The following is a 10,291-nucleotide window of genomic DNA, read 5'->3' on the forward strand; positions in this document are numbered from 1 at the left end:
TCAAGGGCGGTGTAAGAACACACAGCAGACAGACGACGGGCAGTGAGCATGGATGCAGGGCAGGCCAAGGTGGATGAGAGTGGAGGGGGCGCAGAACAGAGGCTAGAGAAACACAGGGCTGGAGGCGGGGGGCCAGGGCCAGTCTCGAAGGACCTTTCTGTGAGCTCAGTCACTTCCTCCTTCCTCCTAAGGTCAAGAGGAGGCCTAGGAAGGTGTCTGAGCAGCCAAGAGACAGGCTTCGCTTAGCAGAATGGGGACTGGACCCTGGTAAGGGCTGGGGATGCCCTGATGGGTGAGACTGGCTCCCAGGCCTTGTCAGCAAGGAGAGGACTGTCTCAAGGAGCCACAGACTAACTGACACTCTCTATATAACGTCTGCGTGCGATTTGGGAGGAGCCCACAGGAGGGCCACCTAATCTCGCTGAATAGGCACACTGAGTCCTGGGAGGGAGGCCAGGAAAGGTTTCTAGGAGGAAGTGGTAGCTGGAGCTGAGTCCTAAAGGGTTAAGTTGCAAAGGGGCAGATGGTTGAAGGGCCAGTGTAAGCAGAGGCATGGATATGAGAAAAAAGAACCTGGTTTGAATGGGAACACCAGTGAGGCAGGACTGGGGGTGTCAAGAGGGAGGCCTGGGTCGGTAGGGTCTGCTGGTTAGAGAGGTGGGCTCAGATCTCGCTTGTTCAACTGAACAATCTTATCTGCTGCGAGTGACTTGGTAATGTTTTTGGTAAAGAAATTTGCTTTGGACAAGATTGAAAGGGGAAAGAGGCCGGGCGCGGTGGCTCACGCCTGTAATCCTAGCATTCTGGGAGGCCGAGGCGGGTGGATCGCTTGAGGTCGGGAGTTTGAGACCAGCCTGAGCAAGAGTGAGACCCCGTCTCTACTAAAAAAATAGAAAGAAATTATATGGACAACTAAAATATATATATACAAAAAATTAGCCGGGCATGGTGGCACATGTCTGTAATCCCAGCCACTCGGGAGGCTGAGGCAGTAGGATCGCTTAAGCCCAGGAGTTTGAGGTTGCTGTGAGCTAGGCTGACGCCACGGCACTCACTCTAGCCCGGGCAACAGAGTGAGACTCTGTCTCAAAAAAAAAAAAAAAAAAAAAAGAAAGGGGAAAGAGTGAAGGCGGAGAGGGAGTTAAGGAGGTGCTTGTTAGATCGGGGGAGAGGTGAGAAGGCCTGAATTAGGGCCATGGCTGTAAGTCTGAGGGTGGGGAGGGTTGAAGAGTTCTTTGAGAAATAAAGTTTTCAGAGCTCGATATTTCTTTGAGTTCTGGGTGAGGGACGGTGGGTTGCCAAGGATGACGCCCAAGTTTCCAGCTTGGGAGGTTTACTAGATGCGATTGAAAGCAAGTCTCTGAAAACAGACCTAACGTAACACAGTGATCCTACATACAGCTGCAAACTCAGCCTCCCTGCCCCAACCGGCCGCAGCCCAGAGGCACATTACCAAGGGTAAGGTCCTGAGGCCACCATGGTCAAAATCCAGGCTGTCCAGTTCCCAATTCCGTGCTGACTCCATCTCACCATCCGCAACCTAGAGGAAATTCAACCACTCTCAATACACTCCACTCAAGGGAAGGAAAAGAAGAGGAATGAGAAAGAGAAAACATTGAAATACAATAATTCTTACTTCAGGAAATGGGGAAAGTAAATATTCCATATGGCTCTGGCAGTACGAAAGGAAAAACAGGTGGGAGCTGCAGTCGTGTGGCTGTGGCTCCCTTCTCCCACCACCCAGTCTTTGTTCTCCTACCTTCGGGCAGAATCTCACTGGTTGGAGTTCTGGGTCTAGGGAGGCGACTCTAACCTTTATTCCCGAGGAGTCTGAACCTTTGCTGGGACTCTGTGTAGAGCAGCAGTTTCCTCTGTCTGCCTTCGCTGGGACACTGTGCCCCAGGCGTTCTCTGGCTCCTCCCATACTTTTCCTGGCCATCCCAAGGTGAGGTAACAATCGTAGGATCCCCTAAGTCTCAAGAACAGTCATCCACCCAACACCCTGACCCCCTTTTCTGTCTGTTTAATGAGCCTCAAATGGCCGGGTAGAGATCTCAGCTTCCATTCAAAGGAATTACTACATTGTGGCCCACTAGCAAGTTAGGAGGATGAGAATGATCATTCTGAGCCTGGATCATCAATGCCATCTGAGCCATCCCCACCGCTAGCACACAGACCTTTGAGTATTTTAGCTGTGAAAGAAAAGCACTACAGGTTGTTCAGAGCACAGCCAGCAGCCTTTGGACAGCACCTCATCTGTGCAAAGAAGTGTCTCCTAGCTGATACCACCCAGGGTCTTTGTTTTTTTTTTTTTGAGACGTAGTGTCTCTCTGTCACACCAGGTAGAGTGCAGTGGCGTCGTCATAGCTCACTGCAACCTCAAACTCCTGGGCTTAAGTGATCCTCCTGCCTCAGCCTCCTGTGTAGCTGGGACTACATGAGCGCACAACGACGCCTGGCTAATTGTTCAATTTTTAGTAGAGATGGGATCTTGTTCTTGCTCAGGCTGGCCTCTAACTCTTACACTCCACCAACTCTCCCACCTCGGCCTTCCAGAGTGCTAGAATTAAAGGCATGAGCCACCGTGCCCAGCCCCACCCTGGGTCTTTACTAGGCCAGCCTGTCCCTCTGTAAAGCCACCTGCTTCTAGATGATGGACATATGATATCAGCAAATCCTGCTGACATTAGCTCCTGGCCTTACTTCTTCTTTTTTTTTCCCAGTAGTTTTATTGTGAAATGATTTAAGGGCTGGGCACAGTAGCTCATGCCTGTGATCCCATCACACCTATGATTCCAGCACTTTGGAAGGCCAGGAGTTCAAGACCAGGCTGGACAACATAGCAAGACCTCGTCTCTACCGGAAAAAAAAAAAAAAGAAAAAGAAGAAGAAAAGTTACAGAAGAGTTGCAATGATAGTACAGAGAGTTCCCATATATCCTTCACCCAGCTTTCTCTAATGTTAACGTCTACATAGCCATGATACTTTTATGAAAATTAAGAAATTAACATTGGTACAATACCATTAACTAAACTCCAGACTTTATTTGGATTTTCCTAGCTTTTCCACTAATGTCAGTTTTCTGTTCCAGGATCCACATTACATTTATTGCCTTACTTCTTTTTCTGGGAAGAGCTTCTTGGTTGGAGATAGCCTGGTCTAGGATGCCATGACCATCTAGAAGACAATCCATGAGTCCATGGATGGTGGTGTTGGCAGGGACATGACAGGGAATGCAGACACAATTCCTGAATAAGTGTCTAGGCCAGTGAGGGCAACTCTCTGTCCCCACCACTGACCTGCCACCAGAGAGCTGTCCAGTTGCCTTGAAGTCTGGCACTGCTTGAGGAGCTCAGGGTTGTCACCGGTGCTGGCTCGTTGGGCAGTGGTGGAGCCGTGCTGACCTTGGTGAAGGGAAGTCTTTGCTGCTTCACCCAAGCATAGCCTTGACTCCTGCTTCTCTGGCTGCTTGTTCCGTGGGCCCTTGTCAGCCCAGTGGTCACCCTATCTGTGAGTTGTGAAGAACCTCTTCTGCAGGGGCCTTTCAGGTAAACATGTTCATGACATTTGACCATTTTCAGTGTCTGGGCTCACCCAAAGAGGTCCGGCCACATAGCTCTCCCCAGATCTCCTTGTCTGAGTCTTTCAATTATGCTACACGTCCGTGATCACCTGACCAGAGCCTTCCTTTGCTTCCCAGGAATCAGGAAGGAAGGAATTCTCTTCTCTGCTGACTTTCAGGGCCATGCTGAGAAGGGCAGTTCCCAGAGGAAGGGGAAACACTACGGTGCAGCCACCCCAGTGTGATCAGGACCTGAATTGGGGAGATAGAGGAAGAATGGACGGGAGGAGGGAAATTGGAGAGATAGGAAGTAGAAATTTCTGGGACCTAGAGATTGATCAAATGTTGGAAGGACGGACAGGAGACCATCCAGCATGCTCTCATGTTTCCTCTTTGGGTGACTGGGTGAATGGTGGTGTTGCCAGTTGAAAAGCCGTGCCCACCAGGTGTCTACGTGACTCCCTAGGCTTCTCCTCCCTCCCCTGTGCCCTGTTGAGAGTCACTGAGAGATGGTAGCTGCTACTACAAAAATGAGCAAGAGGCCTGGCGCGGTGGCTCACGCCTGTAATCCTAGCACTCTGGGAGGCCGAGGCAGGCGGATTGTTTGAGCTCAGGAGTTTGAGACCAGCCTGAGCAAGAGTGAGACCCCATCTCTACTAAATATAGAACGAAATTATATGGACAGCTAAATATATATATATATAGAAAAATTAGCTGGGCATGGTGGCACATGCCTGTAGTCCCAGCTACTTGGGAGGCTGAGGCAGGAGGATTGCTTGAGCCCAGGAGTTTGAGGTTGCTGTGAGCTAGGCTGACACCACGGCACTCTAGCCTGGGCAACAGAGTGAGACTCTGTCTCAAAAAAAAAAGGGGGGGAAGACTGCTCAGGAGGGTTGTGTGGATGGAGAGAAGAGGGCCAGGAATAGCCTTTGGAGCAACTCAGGCTGGGTGGGGGAAGGAGGGCAGACCAGACCAAGAGCAGAGGGCCAGAGGTGACAGGGTGCCAAGCAGAAACTGAATGACTGAAATTCTCATGATCCGCAGCAGTAAAATGATGCCAAGGCAGGAGGAAGAGGGAGGGGATGCTCTTGAACTCCTTGATTTCCTGGTCAAATAACATGGAGCTAAATCACTCTCAAGTTTCAAGTTCCGGCCAGGCTCGGTGGCTCACGCCTGTAATCCTAGCACTCTGGGAGGCCGAGGTGGGCGGATCGTTTGAGCTCAGGAGTTCGAGACCAGCCTGAGCAAGAGCAAGACCCCCATCTCTACAAAAAATAGAAAGAAATGATCTGGACAGCTAAAATTATGTATATAGAAAAAAAATTAGCCGGGCATGGTGGCGCATGCCTGTAGTCCCAGCTACTTGGGAGGCTGAGACAGAAGAATTGCTTGAGCCCGGGAGTTTGAGGTTGCTGTGAGCTAGGCTGACGCCATGGCACTCTAGCCCGGGCAACAGAGCGAGACTCTGTCTCAAAAAAAAAGAAAAGAAAAGAAAAGAAAAGAAAAGAAAAAAGAAAGAAAAAGAAAAAAAGTTTCAAGTTCCATATCACCTTCCTTCCACACTCTGCCAGGGACTCCCAGGGTGGGACTCCTGCGGAGGAGGAGGAGGGGAGGGGAAGCCGGGAACAGCTGACTGCCTCAGCTCCTGGGCAGCCAGCCCCTCCCACCCTGTGCCTTTGGGATCTTACCCACATGCCTGGAGGGAGTGGGGCAGGGACAGGGTCCTATCTGCTTGCATCTGAGTGCTTTGTCACCATGACCTCAGGGCCTCTGGCAAAGTCAGTCAGAGCCTCCAGTTCCCTCCACCCCCACCCAGTTTCCTCCCTGCACTTGAGGCCTGGGGACAGGAGCAGCTTTGTGGGCATTTGCCTTTGCTGTGGGTTTTTTTTTTTTTTTTTTTTTTTTTGGTGCGGGGATGGGGAGGACACCATTGATTGGAGTGCTGTCACCTTCTTGAAATGCTTAATAATTTTTGAAGAGGGCGCTGCATTTGCATTTTGCACCAGGCCCCACATATTGCTTGGCTGGTCCTGTGCTAAGCAGAGGCCCCAGCCTGATGGAGGAGGCAGGGTGCGGGGGCGGGGTGTCAGGAGGTGTCCAAATTAAGAGCCAAGATGATCCTGCTCCCCGCCCTGCGGCGCCCCACAACCTCCCCTCGGCCCCTCTCACTTTCTCATTCTGCAGCAGACCACGGTAATGGGAGAAGTGGGTGACTCATTGCCTGCCGTGTCTGGGCTGAGGAAGCAGGAACCAGGGAAGCCAGGAGAGGAGACAGAAGGGAAGAGGAAGCCACACACGGACCTGGCTCTTCCTGCTCTCCCTTCCCATCTAATCGCGCTGGTTCCTAACCAAGTTAATTCTCAAGGGGTCCACCTTCCAAACCTCTCACACATCCACCTGTTTATGGCTTTACTCCCTCTGCCACGCCCTCGGTTACCGCCCTGTGGCCGTTCACCCTGGTGGTTGAACAGCCCCTGCGGAACGCCCCTCCTTCCCCGCCCACTCCCCACTTGGCTGCTCGGGTATTCCCTGTAGCTCCCTTGCTTAAAACCCGTCGTGTCTTTCCACTCCCTGCGAGACCTAATCTAGACTCCTGGGCACCGAGGCCACCTAGGCCCTTGCCCATGGTGGGGCCCTGCTTGCCCCTGGGCCTCATCACCTCCTCCGATCCGCCCCCTCCCCCCGTGCCCCGGGCTCCAGGCTTCAACCTGGAGCTGCTTTTATTCCTTGACCCGCTCATGCTGCGCTTAAAACACCCTCCTCCTGCTGCCCCTCCGTCATCTAGCTAATCCGTTTAGTAAGTCACAACTAGGTTTAAGCCTCACTTTAAGCTTTCTCTGGCTCCCTGAGTCCCTGAGACTTTGTCACCAAATGAATAGGTAATTAAAAATTAGCTGGCTCAAAATTCAAGAGGTGTAAAAGGGTATACAGCGAACAGTCCCTTCCTCCTTTCCCTGGTTTTTCCCTGGAGAAACCAAGGGTTCCAGTTTCTCATGTAACCTATATTTTATGCATACCCAGGCCAATACATATAAACGTTCTCCCCTTTGTATACAAATGGTACCGCTCACATGCTATTCCGATCTTTTATCTGGATTTTTTTTAACCTTATCTAGTTGGATTTCATTCACATTTGAGTCCACATATACTCCTGAATCTGTTGTTTTTTATTTTAGTTTGATGAAATTTGTACTTTAGTCTTTGATTTAGTCACAATTTCAAGCTCCTCGAGGGCAGAGATCAAGTCTTTTTTTACTTGGTATCTCCAGCACCTAGAACGTGGTAGATGTTAAATGTCTGTGTGTTCTATAATTTGTAGGTTTACTGTATGCTAGACAGCGTGATAAGTGTTGTACACACTTTGTCTCACAGTCAAATTCATAAACAAAGAAGAGAATGAATGAACGACCAGGGAAGGTGGCAGTCGGGGAGGCCAGGCTGGGCACAGACCTGGCTTCCCTGGTGGTACTGAGTGCCAGTGCTCTGCCCTCTGCCGGTGACTCTGGTCAGGGACACATGCTGCAGATGCTCCCTTCTGGAAAATGCCATCCGGCTCCCCCCCCCACCAGAATAAAACCATTGGAAGAGGCTCCTCAGACTGTTGAGAGAGAGAGAGAGGTTCTCCCCTAAGCTACTGGGGGTAGAAAGAGAAGGAAATGTGGAAGGAGTCTCAGAGAAGCTGGAGCCAGGAGAAGGACATTGGGGATGGTAGTGAGCTCCTAAGAGTTTCATGAACTGTGAGTTATAAAATCAAGTTAGAAAGTTGTGACCAGCTTCAAAAAAGTAAAACACCCAGAAAATAATCAGAGTGTACTTTAAATATTGTTTCTTAAAACTTTGTTTCCATTTTGTGTATGTGTGCACTGGTTCTTGATGTGATCTTAGTGAGGGTCTTGGTATAAACAAACCAAAAATGGTGAAAGCCACAGGAGAAATAATGAAAAAGCTCACGGTGAGTAAAGACCTGAACTGGGAGCAAAGATTCACAGCAGAATCAAACCTCAGAGAGGAAGGCAAGGTACCCTTTATGGGGCCCAGTGTCCATTTGAGTACAGACATCTTCCCACACCCCCAACTGACGAAGACCTTTGAGCCTCCCTGGCAGCTAAAAGTTCCATATTTGTCAAACTTATTCTGTTGGTGGACATCTCAAGTTGTTAGAAAGTTCTTCCCATTTGCCTCTCTAACTTCCACCCAGGAGTTCTCATTTTCTGCTTCTGTTGCAACCCAAACTAGGAACAAGTAGGCAAACAAATGAAGATGGTTATCTTGTGCCCTTTAAGTTTCGTTTCCTCCAAGTATTTGTTCTTTTCTAGAATATCTGAGCTTCCATAGATTTCACTGTTCTGGTTGTCTTTCTAGCATTTACTGTTATTGAGTATATAATGAATCAGACATAGACATAAGGACTTTTCATTTCTATTTTTCTAATTCTCACAACACTGCTACACAAAAGTCACCATTATTATCCTGTTCCAGACGAGGCTCAGAACATTTAAATTGTATACCCAAACGCACCCAGCCAGTTAGTGGCAGGATAAAAATCTGTCAATGTCTTTTGTGTGATGCCTAGAATTGAACTTGATCCTCTGAATGTGGTTTGGCTGGCTCAAAGTATTTATCCTGATTCCCCCTCTGGGGACAAATTTTTCTCAGACTCCTTATCTGTAACCAGGGCAGAACCATGTCTCTAAATAGGTACTTTTTGACCTTCTTGAGAAATATAACATACATACAGAATAGTCATACATCATAAATGTGCATTTTAACATTCACCCAAGTGAACATCTACTTAACCTTCACCCAAGACCAGATGTAGAACAGCACCAGTACCCTCTAGTGACTTCTGCTGGCCCCTCTCCAATCACCACCCCTCCTTCCCCAGAGGTATGCCCCATAGCAAAAGTATGAACTTTGGGCTGGGCGCAGTGGCTCACGCCTGTAATCCTAGCACTCAGGGAGTCTGAGGAGTGGAGGATCACTTGAGGTTAGGAGTTCGAGACCAGCCTGAGCAAGAGCGAGACCGTCTCTACTAAAAATAGAAAGAAATGATCTGGACAGCTAAAAATATATAGAAAAAATTAGCCGGGCATGGTGGCACGTGCCTGTAGTCACAGCTACTCGGGAGGCTGAGGCAGAAGGATTGCTTGAGTCCAGGAGTTTGAGGTTGCTGTGAGCTAGGCTGACGCCACGGCACTCTAGCCTGGGCAAGAGAGCGAGACTCTGTCTCAAAAAAAAAAAAAAAAAGGTTCATCCATTTTGTTGCATGTAGTTCATTTGTTTTTGTTGCTGTATAATATTCCATTGTATGAAGTTCTTGCAAGTTATTTATACATTCTACTGTCAAAAACATTTCAGTTCCTTCCAATTTTTGGCCATTACATTTCCAACAACATTCTTATATATGTCTCTAGGTGCACATATTTCTGTGAGTAGATGAACAAGAGTGAAATTGCTATATCACAGGGTAGGAGCATCTCCAACTTTAATAGTTAATGTCAAACTGTTTTCCACCAATTTACTCTCCTTTGACGGTTCACATTATTCCATATTCTTGATAACATTCAGCATTGGCATTCTGGTGAGTGTGTAGTGGGATCTGATTGAGCTTTTAATTTGCATTTTCATGATGACTAATAATTTTTTGCATCACTTCATATGTATATCAGTTATTTTGGGTTTCCTTTTTTAGTGATGTGCCCTTTCAAGTCTTGTCATTTTTCCATTACGTTGTCTTTTTTCTTATTGTTTTTTTAGGATTTCTTTATTGTAAGCTAGATTTGAGTTCCTTGTCAGTTATATATTACAAATGTCTTTTCCTATTCTGTGGCTTACCCTTTCACTTTTTAAAAATTTTTTTATTATTTTTTGAGACAGAGTCTCACTCTGTTGCCCAGGCTAGAGTGCAGTGGCGTCTCAGCCTAGCTCACAGCAACCTCAAATTCCTGGGCTCGAGCAATCCAACTGCCTCAGCCTCCCGAGTAGCTGGGACTACAGGCATGCGCCACCATGCCCAGCTAATTTTTCTATATATATTTTTAGCAGTCCATATAATTTCTTTCTATTTTTATTAGAGATTGGGGGGGGTCTCGCTCTTGCTCAGGCTGGTCTCGAACTCCTGAGCTCAAGCAATCCTCCCCCCTCGGCTTCCCAAAGTGCTAAGAACCTTTTGTGTCTTCTTTATGAAGACTTTCTTTACCCCGAGGTCACGAAGATATTTTCCTACGCTGTCTTCCAAAAGCTTTATTACTTTTTCTTCACATTGAGGTCTATAATTCACGTGGAATTTATTGCTGTGTTTAGTATAAGTTTGGGAGGGATCTGATTTCATATTTTTCTGTATGAATACTCAATTGTCCCAGAATAATTTATTGAAAAGTAGGTCCTTTTCCCCACTCCTCTGTTGTGCCACCTTTGTCACACATCAATTGTCCGAATACGTGTGGGGCCGGATTTGGGTACCCTACTCTGTTCCATTGGTATGTTTGTCTGTCCTTGCACCAGTACCACACTATCTTAATTCCTCTAAGTTTATACTTGGTAATCAACTTTACTCTCTTGTAGAGCAAGTCCTCCTCCCACCTCTCATGTCTAGGTATTTTTGAGGCCGGGATCGCTCATACACACAGGTCCATTCAACCGTTTAGGGAGTGCGTGGGGTAAGGTGGGGGGAAGGGGGGAAGAGGGGTGCTCAGGGGAGAGATGGGAAGAGCAGTGCGAGGATCCTCT

The sequence above is a fragment of the Eulemur rufifrons genome, chromosome 9 (genome assembly GCF_041146395.1).
Source record: "Eulemur rufifrons isolate Redbay chromosome 9, OSU_ERuf_1, whole genome shotgun sequence".
NCBI classification, from domain to species: Eukaryota; Metazoa; Chordata; class Mammalia; order Primates; family Lemuridae; genus Eulemur; species Eulemur rufifrons.